The following is a 12,900-nucleotide window of genomic DNA, read 5'->3' as shown; positions in this document are numbered from 1 at the left end:
GCCACCCCGCTCCGGGGTCGGGCTCGCCGGGGGCTGGATGGACCCAAACCCCGCCTCAAGCGCAGAGTTTTCCCTCAGCTTCGCTTCCCCCCCCCCTTCCATCTTCCCCCATCATTTGGAGGGGGGTGTCCGGCGCTCCCCGCCTGTCGCAGGCTGGGGGGGGGGGGGATGGATGTCGCTGCCACCGTCCCCGTTGTGTCATCGGTCCCCGGCGGTGTGGTCCCCGGCAGGGCAGCAGGTACCCGCCCCGCCGGGGATGCTGGGGTAAGGGCGGCTGGGCCTGACAGCCAGCCCCCCCCTCCACCCCTCGGCGTGGGAGGGGAGAGGGTGTCACCCGTGCCTCGGTAAAAAGGGGGAAAGTCGGGGTGAGAGGAAAAAAAAAAGGGAGAATATCGTCATCCTGCCCGTGTTTGGCTGACACCTTGGGGGCGGGGGGTGCTGAGCATCGCTGCCGGCCTGGGGGCACTCGGGGGGCTGGGGGGTGCCGGCTCTGTGTGTCCCCCCCACCCCAGCCCGGCTGCAAACCAGGGGAGGGAGGCAGGAAACGGTGAGAGCAGAGGAAATGTTTTTACACCCGAGGTTTAATTAAGATCACGTACAAAGGGAAGGAGGGACTGAGAAAGTGGGCATGGACTGCTGTAACCTTCTGGCTTTCTCCAAGTCTGGGCTCCGCTCTTCCAGCTTCCTGACCTGTGGTCCGTAAAACGCTTGCTTTGTGATGGATTTTAGTGGGAGTACCCTCCGGAGTAAGGAAGAAGCATAGAATGGTTTGGAAGGCACCTTAAAGATCATTGAGTTCCAACCCCCCTGCCATGGGCAGGGACACCTCCCACTAGAGCAGGTTGCTCCAAGCCCCATCCAGCCTGGTCTTGAACACCTCCAGGGATGGGGCATCCACAGCTTCTCTGGGCAACCTGTTCCAGTGCCTCACCACCCTCACAGGAAAGAATTTCTTTCTGGTATCTAATCTAAATCTCCCCTCTTCCAGTTTACAACCGTTACCCCTTGTCCTGTCACTACACTTCCTGACAAAGAGTCCCTCTCTGGCTCTCCTGTAGGCTCCCTTCAGATATTGGTGGGCTGCTATAAAAGTTGTCCCTACCAAGTACAGGTGGGAAAGGGTAGAAGTGAGAGGGAGATGCTGTGAATCATGGCTGAGGTTGGCGAGTCGGGGTGGTGGGTTTGGGTCTGGGTCTGGGGCTGCAGCTTCTTAGGCCGATGGCTATCGCTTTCAGCCTCATCAATTTAGTGTGTGGCACGTCCTAGTGTTACACAGACCGGTGTACTCATTAGAATTAGTTACTGTTCCAACGCTGCTAACATCACAGTCAGCTAGTGTTTTCAGCATTTAAAATGAAGCAGTTAAGGGAATTAAGACAGTACCTAAAGAACCTTAAGTACGGTGTAGGCATTTGTCTAGAAGCCTTGCTCAGGGTTACTTGCTGTACTTGGAAATCCTTGTCTTTGAGTTAGAGCGTTTGCTTGTCTTTCATAAAATATCCTTTTGACTTTTTTTTTTTTTCTCAAGGTACAACACTTGCAGCAGAAGCCTGTCTTGCTTGACAGAATGATGTGCGAATGAATTTGCAATGTAGAAATACATATCCCACAAAACATAAATAAAAGACAGTATCAAGGTAACAAGGTTTCATGTTTGACACGTGTGAGTTTGGTGACAATTGTGTCAGTTTTCCTGTGACACATTTTCCTGCAGGTGTTGCTCATGGAAGTGCCCCAGCTTCTCTGTGCCCTTAGAGGTCGAGTCTCATGAGGTTTCAGGCAGACACGAGGCATCTGGTACAACAACAAAATTTCTGAAATAATCAAAAAAACATGAGGGATGTGATTTTTTTTCTGGAGGGCTTAAAGTAATATTATGTTTTGTACCTCTCTGAATATTTGCAGCTAAAGAAAAAAAAAAATCTGTTTCCAAACACGTGCTGAATTTATGAATGATGCTGACAATTGATGTAGCTGAGATACTACTGATAACTTGCTGATGCAATCTGCTAGCAACAGACTGTAGAGGGGAGAAAAAAAAAAAAGGTGTTTTCTCCCTATTCATTAGTAGCATACCATTCTCAGTTCCCTTTCACCTCTAGTTAATTGGGATTACTCCTGTTCCTCAACGGCCATTATTTGTATATTGCAGGGGCAGTGAAATGTGTGTGAAAATGCATGAAATGGTCATTAAGTAGGGATTAAACATTACAAGGTGGTAACATGTGACATGATAATTTTTTTAGTGTATTACTTGAAGGATTATTATTCATAGAAATATCTCTTGGACTATGAATAACTCTTCCCTGGTTTTTTTAGAGTTAAATTTTTACTGTTTGGCTGTTATGTGGGTTTTTTGGTTGTGTTGGTTTTGGTTTTGTTTTGTGGGTTGTTTTTTTTTTTTGGTAATTCAGCCATTGGATCCTATAACAATGCACATTGTTGCATGTTCACACAGGTGCAAACAGGGGTCTAGAGCAGTGCTTCCCAAACAGCTGAGAGGAATGCCTCCCAGCTGGCAGCTCCTTCTCCTGGTCTTGCTTCATGGCTTGGGAACTGCTGTGCCCTGGAGTGATTATTTTGCTTTAATCACTGAATTTTCTGTTATGAGGGGAGGGATGCGATTGCATTATCAAGTGGGGGTTTCAAAAGCCTCTAGTAAGCAAGGGCAATATTGTAGAGAATGAGGAAAGCAGAAGCTGGAAAAACATTCCTTGCTATGATAAAGAAAGGATGTGGGTCTTATCTTTTTTTTCCAATTGGATTTTTTGTGTGGTGTTTTATATTCCTCTTGGGATTTCGCACGAGAAACATTATGCAGCATCTAGTGACAGGACATAGACAGGGATACCAGAGGTTTTACTCATAGCTGGAGGCTTCAGGAGGTCTAAACACGATGTCCTACATTGCAGCAGAAAAGGTGAAGACAGACATGAGTTGTTTGTTAATACACCCAGGTCTGGCTTCCATATGAGAGGAGGCATATTTGGCTTGGGAAGAGACAGGGACCAACTTTTCTTTTGTACCTGTATTTTATTTTAAACTGGCTTGCTGCCCAAAGCTGGGTTTTCATCTGGGGAGGTTTCATTATTAAAAAGTCGAGGCCTGAGAAAGCCATCGGTGGTGTTTCTGTCTCTCATCTAGAGCTGTGCTTATGCTGTGAGTTTGCTGCAGGTTGGAACCCACCCTGGCCTGTTTCTGGTGCAGGCTGGGGAGGTGAAGGTGGGGTGAAGCAGGTGGCCCCGCAGCTGCGTTTGACTCGGGCCCCGCGGTGGGAAAAGCTCAGTTGCTTTGTTTTCACTGGTACGTTCTGACGCGTAGATGTATGGCTGCTCGAAACGTGTTTTTTTGGCACGGCAGCCCTTCGACTGCTATTAAAACACAAATGTGTGAATACACACCCCAGCTGAGGAAGTCCCCAAGCTGTGGCTTCCTGGAAACTGTTTGGGGGGAGAAAATGGGAGAAAAATGGCTTTAAATGAGCCCCGTTAACAACTTCTCTAAGCCTCTGATGCTCGTCTCTGTTAGAGTCCTGAGCCAGGTGTGACTCTGTGTGGCAGTTTTCTTAGGAGCTAGACCAATGTTGGGCAAGGCTCTGGAACAGACCAAGTTCAAGAGAGAACTGGAAACCATGCTGGTTTGGACGATGACTGAAAGCATGAATAAAACCTGTGGTGTTTTATGTGAAATATGCTAATGGCCTCTGTCTCTTCTGCATGAAAGGAATCAAATTCCTTCTTTGCTTCTACAAAATGGGGCTGATCGACCCTTTCTCTTTCCTGCCTCCTCTCTATTCTGCTCACTCAGGAGCTCTTTTGCTTATTGCCGTTCATACTTGTTCCCTGTAGCATGATGCAAAACTGATGTCCCAACTGACTTGCTGCTTGGTCATCAAGAAAGATCAATGGCTGGATGTTTAGGTAAGCACAGAAAAGAGTCCTAGTGTTGAATAAGGGCATTTTCCCTTCTCGCTGGGCTGAAAAGTTTGGCATGTTTGTTAGGAGTGGTCTGCTTTTCCCCTGCCCGCGTGCATCGGCAAATACAGGTGTATCCAGGGCTGATCTGGCACAGGAGATGTGTTTGCATGCAGGGAAAAAATATGTCACCAGAGTGCCTCTTTGTGCTTAGTGTCAGAAGAGTTGCTGGCACAGACAGTATGATACGACCCTCCACCTAGTTCAAAACCGTCAAGACATGACTTTTCACCGTGTAATCCCTCCCCCTTGTTCAATTAAATATGACATTCTTCAGATCCTGACGGGAACGGTTGCCCTGTGTGACTAAATAGCTGCCACATCAGGTGAATTGACTTACCGCAGCTGGTGCTGAGAGGTCCTTGATGACACTTCATCTTGAAATTGAAGGGGAAGGCACAGACATGTCTTCTATGCGCCTGGTCCTGTCGGTGCTCGAGTCGAGTCAACTCGGCTAAAGAGGACTTATTCCTGAGGTTCACATACGTGTTTCTGGGGAGCAAATGTTTTGCTTTTGGGAAGAATCAAGTACCAGATGTTTTTCCAGCATGTCCCTGGAGATGTTACCCTTAGTTCTATTTACAGTGGTTTTGCTTACTCTTTCATCTTATGTTAAGGACAGGAACACCAAGCTGTGTGCTGAATATTCACTGCACGTGTTCACAACCATGTCTACATAGTATTACTTTTTAAAATGTTTATATTGTACTAGTGTATGGAAGGAGTCTGTTCTGCCTGGGGATTATAAAGAGTATGACTTCCCCAGCATTCCAGAGGTTGTTTCCCTTAAGGAGCACTTAAACTTTTTGGCTGACCAGTGCTTTGTCTACACTTGATTGGGGTTGTTAGGGAGTGTCTTTAGAGAGAAATGTATGTAGTATTGCTCAGATTCTCACCTTCCCACCCCTTCCCAGGAATCATGGGCATCACAGATGCTTGCAGTACAGGCCTGCTGTCTGGACAATATTTTTGAGAACCCCTGGTGAAAGCACTGACAGTACCTCTCTGGATCAACTCTGAAGTGGGAGGAACATCAGCTGCAGAAAAGTAATTCACAGATCTGATGCAATCTCTAATTAATTTCTACGTTCTTCTGCACCCATGCAAATCAGGCAGAGGTTACAAGGTTGTAGCAGCAGATAGGACTTGGTCCAGAGTTTGTAAAGTGGTCAGGATTCTTTGGGATGAGACGCTCTATTAAGGGAAAACATTTTCATGATTATTTATTATTAATAGCAATGTAATATCTGTCCTGCAATATTGAGTTTAAATTTGAGCTAACAGCAGTGACTTTCAGCAGAACATGCTCCTGTACTTGGAAGGCAGATGACTTTGCAGCATATTAAATGTGAATTATGGTCATCTTATTGCAAAAGAAGAAGTCAGATGAAGTGCTGTCTGTCTTTAATCAGCAGAGCTAGCAAAGGCTGTGATGCCTTTTTTTGCACAGAGGAGAAAGTCAATTGAAAGAGCCTCTGGCGACTGGCTGCAAGTCTTCCTACTTGAGTGATGATGGTATACCACAGAAAACGGCACCTAGCTCTTGCGTTGACCTTTCCAGTACTGCAGACCTTTAATTCCAGTGTTGTTCCTGTAAAACTCCTACAGAGATACTGTGGAACTGGGCATCTGAGACAGCTAAGGGAAAAACCACTGTTTAGGTACTGGTTAAAAACTAAACAAATAATAATAAAAAAATAATCCCTGAACAAACCCCTTGTTTCCTTTCTGGCCTTCAAATCAAAGGCACTTTTTCTTTTTCTCCAGTTGTTCTGTTCTGTCTGAAAATAATCACCAGTTCTGTTGTTGCACTGGTGGGATAAGTTGGGTGCCCAGTATGGACCAGACTTTGGATACTGGGGCACTGAGCTCATACTGCCACGACGCACCCGAATTAGCCTAGACTGAGGAACAGCTAGCAGTCATTGAAGTGGTTGTATTAAACCACATCAGGCATGAAGACCATCATTGTGATCCTGTGTCTGGTTGGGTCAGTTTGTGTTGCTGTGGTCTCCTCCTCACTCCTCTGAGTGCCCATCCTCGGGGACCCCAGAAGGCTTCAAAGACCAGTTGCTGTGTTGCTGTCCCTGGACCAGTGTGGGCAACTGGAGCAGGATGGGATGAAGCTCTTGAGGACTGCTGTGGATCTAGTCTTGTGCCAGCTCAACTGGAGGCCACAGAAATATGGAAAGTAGCAGCGCCCTCAGTTTAGAAAGTTAAGGTACTTCCACTTTCTGCTCCTCTGTCAGAAGTTCCCATGTCCTGTAGGTAAGATGGCCGAAACAAATACATGCCCAAGCCCTCAGCCCCCCAGCGTCTCACTGTGATTTAAACAGCAAGATGGGATGCAAGAATATTGATGCCCTCCTTCCAGCTGCACAGCTGTTGGGGGCTTGGAACTTGGGTGCAGGAGCAGAGAAGGAAGCAAGGGTGGCACTGGCCAATGCCACTGCCAGCATTTGATGTGACACATTGTTAGGCAGAGCCCATAGTCAGGGTGGTGATATTTTGATGAGAAATCTGACTTTCTTTTAAATACAAAAGTCGGAAGGGGCTTTTGTCTTGTTTTTAATCTTCATGTAGGCAAGTCCTTAAGGGCTCTCTCTGTATCACTGCACTTTGAATGCTACTCTTCTTGAACTATTCTGGTCTTAAATTGGTGGTAGTGATGGTGGCAAATACAGTACCACAGATGGTAGGAAAAATAGCTGTAAGAACTGAGGTGCTCAAAGAATAGAGCACCCTAGTGCTGTCTCCTTTGCGGTCCTTACAGGGCATCCTTGCCAGCGATAACAGCAACACAACAGCATTAGCAGTGCCCTAGTGTCTTGACTTGGTGTTGAAAGTGGCTGAAAGAGCTAGGTAGCTCTACTAGGTGGGGCTGACAAAGATTTGACTGATGTGTTGTTAACTAGGAAAGGGCTGATTGTAGTAAAATCATCACCCATGAACGAAGCAGGCATTACTGCATCGCTGCTAAAGGTGTAGGCATGTGTGTCTAGCCTCATGGCTGGGCTAGTGAGGATCTTCTCTTGTATTTCTCCTGCTGGCACAACTGATAGAGAGGATATCATGTAGATAGCATCTTGTGCAACTATTTTTCTTTTTGTTTTTTTTGGTTCAAATGGCACAACTGTGTTATGGATGCTGTAACACAAACAGAAAATGTGTCGCTTAGCTTTTTTCTATGAGAAGATGAGAGAAGGTCCTGGTAAGAGCTGTGTTTATACTGTGTTTAAACTTTTGGTGGCTGCTCTGCCGACAAAGGACTTGTGACCTGCTTCTGTTGTTCCAGGTTTTGGAAAAATATTAAATAGTAGAGAAATAAAGGAAGGTAAATGTGAAGAAAGGTAAATATGGTGGACTAAATTTTCAAGCTTCCCACTGTTGCCTCTTTTCTTTCTTTTTTTTTTTTCTTAAGGCCCTCTCATGCCTGAGATTGACACTACATGCCACAGAGATTTGCTGTATGACTCCCGACATGAATAGTCATGCACAGCCCCTTATGGAGGCAGGGTGAAAACTGTGCAAGATGCTAAATACGTTGTTCTGTGTGTTTCAGAACTGGGTAAATTGTGTTGAAGCATAACACAACTTGCTGTCCTTTTCTTCATATGTGTGATAGATTTTGCCCATTTAGCAGTAGTGGTGGCAAAGCACTGAGGATGAAAATGGAGTTAAATTTCCAGAACAGCCAAGACCGGTGTTTTTCACAGCCCACTGCGATGCAACACCACCCTTCACTGTTAATATCAGTTTGCCACAGCGTTATCCGGAGTTGCTATGAATTGTTCTGGTTTCCTCAAACCACCAAAGCAGAAGTGTCTACCCTGCTGCTTTTTGTTTATTGCTCATATAATAAACTCTTAGCTCAGACGAGTGAGCTGTCAAAGTCAGCTTAATTTACAAGGTCAGCGTGGATGCAGGTAACGAAAAATGATTTCAGGTCTTAAGTCGTGATTTAAACAAATTGATTTAAATGGTTGTGTAATTAAACAGGAACAATCCCTTGTGTAGGTTCCCTAAGTTGATTTAAGGCCTGGTCTGCACGTAGACTTGTGTACCAGTGTAATTATGACTGTAAGGGGTATGATTTCTTTAATGTAATAATTGCTGCATGGCCATTAGAAGTCCAGCTGGTGTGACTCCTGGTGTGAACGCTGTTCTGCTGGCTGAATGGCATCTGTATTTGGTACAGGCTAGTCCCCACTCTTATCCGGGCATAAACTGTTGATTCAATATACATTTAGAGCATTCAACACGTATAAATGTCTCTGTTGCTGGTGTAGGCCAGCCAGCTCTAGTTGTATTGGTACAGCTGTACTTTGTGTAAAGGTGGTTGAGGTATTAGGAGAAATTCTTTACTTAGGAGAAAGCTCTTTACTGTGAGGGTGGTGGAGCACTGGAACAGGTTGCCCAGGGAGGTGGTTGAGGCCCCATCCCTGGAGATACTCAAGGTGAGGCTCGATGAGGCCCTGGGCAACCTGGTCTAGTTGGGGGTGTCCCTGCTGACTGCGGGGAGGTTGGACTACATGACCTTTGGAGGTCCCTTCTGGCCTGGACAATTCTATGATTCTATGATTAATTTAGGTGGTTTATGGTTGTGGATGCTGGGAGGAATCCTGTTTGGCTTTTGGGCTGCTGTGAGTTTGGAGGCCTTGGAGCAAAAGTCCCCAAAAAGGTCTAAAGAGTTTTTCTGTGGTTCTTTGGCTGTGGTCAGAATGTGGTGGTGAACAGCAGAGGAGGCTGGGCCTGGCTCCACGACACAGCTGGCACTGAGGACCAGTGTCAGACAAGACTCATGCACCTGGCAAGTGTAAGCCTAATTATCCTTGAGCACTGCGGATGCCTCTGCGCTTCCAGATGGTGGAACTGCCATCCAGGGCAGCATAAACACCAGATCTTATTAATGCACAGGTCTGCAGTCTTACCCGCAGGGTAACAGGAATTTTAGGGAATTGCAGGGGATGAGAGTTTACCCTTCCTTTCTCCTTTGGAAAGAGATAGTAGCAGCCTTTGTTTTAGCACAGTCGGGTCTAATGATGAAAGTTGTTATTTATCAGGCTAAATACTGATAAATTATATAAATAAATACTGATAAATAATACTCCTAAGTATAAGCGTGGTGAAGTGCACAGAAAATGACAACACTGTGTGAGGAACTTGGTTGGCAGTAATATAAGAATAAACATTATGATTTCACACAAGGATTCATCGTTTGCTACGGTGCCAGAGTTTAACCTTGGGGTGAAAACCAGTGCCTTCAATTCCATCGCAGCAGCAGCCGCAGCTTTAGTGAAGCAGATGGGGATGAAAAAAAAGGTAGCAACTTTGTTTTGCATTCCGATGTTTCCATGGCTTTTATCAGCAATAAAGACCCTTGTTTTGGCACTTCCTTGCAGTGAATGTTTGGCAGTCTTTAGCTCTTCCATCTGGCCATTTTTTGCCAGGAAATGCCCAGAAGGGAGGTCATGGTTGAATTAAATACTGTCTCTAGGGTACTGGGCTTCACATGGCTAGTGAGAAGCCTTAATAGAGAGAGCTTTTCAAAATCCAAATAGCCAAGCAAGGAGAGAGAACTATAAAAATAGTAGCTGTCCTTTCTGGGCTGGAGTGGTGTTGCTTAAAAATGTGAAACCAAAGGCTCGACTGAGCACTTGGAATTCTTTCTCTTGGTGTCTGTACATATGCATTACATATAGTACCATATATGTATAAAAATTAAAGAAACAACATTAAGGTGAAAAATATATAAATTAAAAATTCCTGGAAGTCCCTCCCCTTCCTTCACTTCCTCAGCCCATAAAAGACAATGCAACTGTTACTGTTTTGTGTGGGGATAGGAAAGGGGAGAGAGAATAGGCTTGGAGAACATCTGGAACAGTTGCAGCCGAGCTCGTGCATGTTAAAATAAATTCCAGAAATGTGCCGGAAAGATGCATGTAGAAGTTTGGATTCTGATCTCACTTGGTCTGCTGTAAATGCCAGGCAAGCTCTGCTGGATCAAAGAAAATAGTTGAAATTCATGGTGATGGTACTGAAAATATGTTGTGGCACAAAAGAAAAACCAACAACGCAGTAGGGAGAGGAGCCTGGCCTTGCAGATCTGCGTCCTCTTGGCAAAGGCATCTCTGTCAATTTAAGAAATGATTGGTGGGCGTCTTGGGACATGGTTCTGCAAACCTTTTCTTACTTCAGTAGTCTCCTTGAAGAGAAAATCCTGGATTCCTTGCCGGGAGTGTTTGTCAGGCGCAATAATTCATGCAAGTAGAAATTTGCTTGCAAACTGCTTTTGTACCAGCTCATTGAAAACGAAGATACAGCTACATCTGTGCAATTCCACAGCTCAATACGGTTGTGCTTCTATAACATGTTACGGCAGCGTGTCTGTAGGAATGAAAAATAGGATGGAAAATATTTGGAGCAGGGGTGCTTAGAAATGTTAGCCATAGCCTGCAAAAGTCTATCACTAAGTGAGCATGGTGGAGCTTGCAGAACTCTTTTGTGACTTGCTGCTTGCTTTGATGGAACTTGACAATTTAGCGTTGTGAAAGATGCTTCGTGGTTAAACAGTATGAGATGCCCTGATAAAGACTCATTTCTTGGGCAGAGCACCAAGCAGCGCTCCCTGAGTCTAGTTTGTGGAAACAAGATACAGCGTTCTCCAAATACATAGGAAGGTGTCCTGAATTTTGTATCCTTGATTAACAGGCAGGACTCATTACTCGTGTTGCTGAAGAATTCTGCTTATAAATCCGTGTCACAAGATGCTCGATTTGGAGGGGTGACATCTTTGCTAAATTAGCCAAAGTACATTTGGACATGGTCTGTCGCTATTGGCATAGCTTGAGAGAACTGTGGACCAGAAATGTGGTTCTGTCTGTAATTTTTACTGGATCCCACCATCTTACCATTAGGAAAAAAACCTTTGACGCATTGTATGCCTAAAATAAGGAAAGTCTGTGTTCACAAGCCATCTCACTTCTGTCTCATAAGCGCTGATCTGTTTGCTTGTGAGATTTGATGCTAGCTGGCAGATTTATTTATGCCTTTGATTATAGTGCTGTCTCGCAGCTCCTCATATAAATTTAATTGTGTTGATACTGTGATTGTCGTTGTTTGAAATTACAGATTTGTTCAAATAGGTGGAGGTGATCCTTCACAAGGCCTGATGTGCACAGATGTTTCGGCAGCTGCTGAGACTGCACCTTTTGCCGTCTGTGTGCAGAGAGACCTGACCCCTTGCGTGTCAGGTGGGGATGAAATTCTTGCATTTATACACTGGGGGGGTGTGTGTGTGTGAGAGAGAGACTCCTATCTGCTCTAAGCAAGAGTGGCACAATGAGAATAGGCTTGAGGGTTTCTGTCCTGAGCTTTCTTTCTCCATGGGGTAGGTTGTGTAGATTGCATTTACCAGCCTTCCTGAAGCTGGTTTCATCTTTCAGGGATCCCAAAACTACAGGGGATTAAGAGATTTACTGAAGCTTGTATGTGCAACTGGTGACAGGAACACTGATGTCTGCTCTTCTTTCACTGTGGGACCCATTGTGGCTGAACGCTGTTGAATGGACGGTCATCGTGACAAATATCTCTACACTGCTGGAAGAGGACTGATGCCTGTCACTCTGGCCATGGCTTTTTCCTGAATGGTTGTGCAGGTGGTCTAAAACTAAGGTGGGATGAGACGAATGGGGATGGTGCAGGGAAACCTGATTTCCAGTTGAAAACAAGCTCTACACTCGTCCTTCAGTGTCCCTTTTTAATGTGTATGGGGCAGCTTGTGAAGGAATTGCAAGGACTGTTGGAGGGACTCCCTTCTCCAGGGAGGATTCATGGCTGGGATTGAGTGATCTGTGGCTGTGTCAAGTTTGAAGATTGTATCTGGCACTGAATATTCTGTAGGTTATTAATGCTAGTAATCATCTTTCCAGTGTTGGAGCTTAATTTAACAGATGCTGCAAATATCTTATTAAGCCAGCTTGCTATGAGCAGCGATGGCTCAGCAGCTGGGAGACTTGTGTATTTATTTTTAATGAAGTATGGAATTTGTCTTTAGTGTACGTTATGGTCCTCTGCATACTGGGAAACTCTTTTCTTTAGCAAATAGGCAGGGCCTTTCTGTGCCGACTGGAGCAACTGCCTTTTTGGAAGACATACAATAGCACACACATAAGTCATGTTGGTTGCAAATGCAACCTTGAGCATCGGCTTAAGCCAATGGGGGCGAGTTCATATTTGCAGCTCCTGTTAGGAGGTGCTCAAGTGTAGGAAGATATGAAGTTTGGACATTATTTTTTCAGTCCTGTAGACTGCCTGGCTAGGGCCTCCTGCATCGGGCAGAATCATTCGAGAGCACTGGGTGAAAGCAAGTAGGGTGCTGGTCATTGCTGGAGCTGTCATCTACTGTCTCAGAATAATCGTGCTTATAAGGACGTTGTGCTAGCTGGGATTGCACTGTGTGGAGTCATGTGTGGTGCGTTTCCCTTTCTGGCCACATCTGCATTTTAGTTCGTTTCACCAAGTTGGTAAATACCAGGGTATTTGAAAACATTTCATTTGCTTGATGCTCAAAAGAAAATTGTGGGGTGATGCTCTAACTGCTGAACTGGATTTTGGCAAATCAAGGGTTCCCTTGAAGAGTCTTAAAAGTAATGCAACAAGTGTGATATTAACTAGCCTTGTGAGCTTTTCAGCTTCATTAACAAAGAGTGGGTTTTGAGGCTCATGCTTACTTTGGGGAGGAATTACCTGCATCTCCTTTCACTGAAAAGGGTGCATCAGAAGAGCTAACAGTGCAGGAGGTGCTTGCTCTGTAAGGTTCATTTGATAGCGCAGAAATATAAGAAACTGTTGGGTTGGTTTTTCTTTTTTTTTTTTCTTTTTTTTTTTTTTTTTTCCCTAAAGACTAAATTTTATTAAACCCCTT

The 12,900-nt window shown here is 45.1% G+C and overlaps 1 protein-coding gene across 1 annotated transcript in view; it reads left to right on the top strand.

Annotated features, from left to right (window-relative positions):
* Positions 1-12,900, top strand: part of GFOD1 (glucose-fructose oxidoreductase domain containing 1) — an 87,033-nt gene that overhangs the window by 623 nt on the left and 73,510 nt on the right. The window lies entirely within an intron of this gene.

This window comes from Calidris pugnax, unplaced genomic scaffold (genome assembly GCF_001431845.1).
Source record: "Calidris pugnax isolate Ruff unplaced genomic scaffold, ASM143184v1 scaffold8, whole genome shotgun sequence".
NCBI classification, from domain to species: Eukaryota; Metazoa; Chordata; class Aves; order Charadriiformes; family Scolopacidae; genus Calidris; species Calidris pugnax.
Note: the sequence above shows the minus strand (reverse complement) of the source record. Positions and strands in the feature narration are given on the sequence as shown.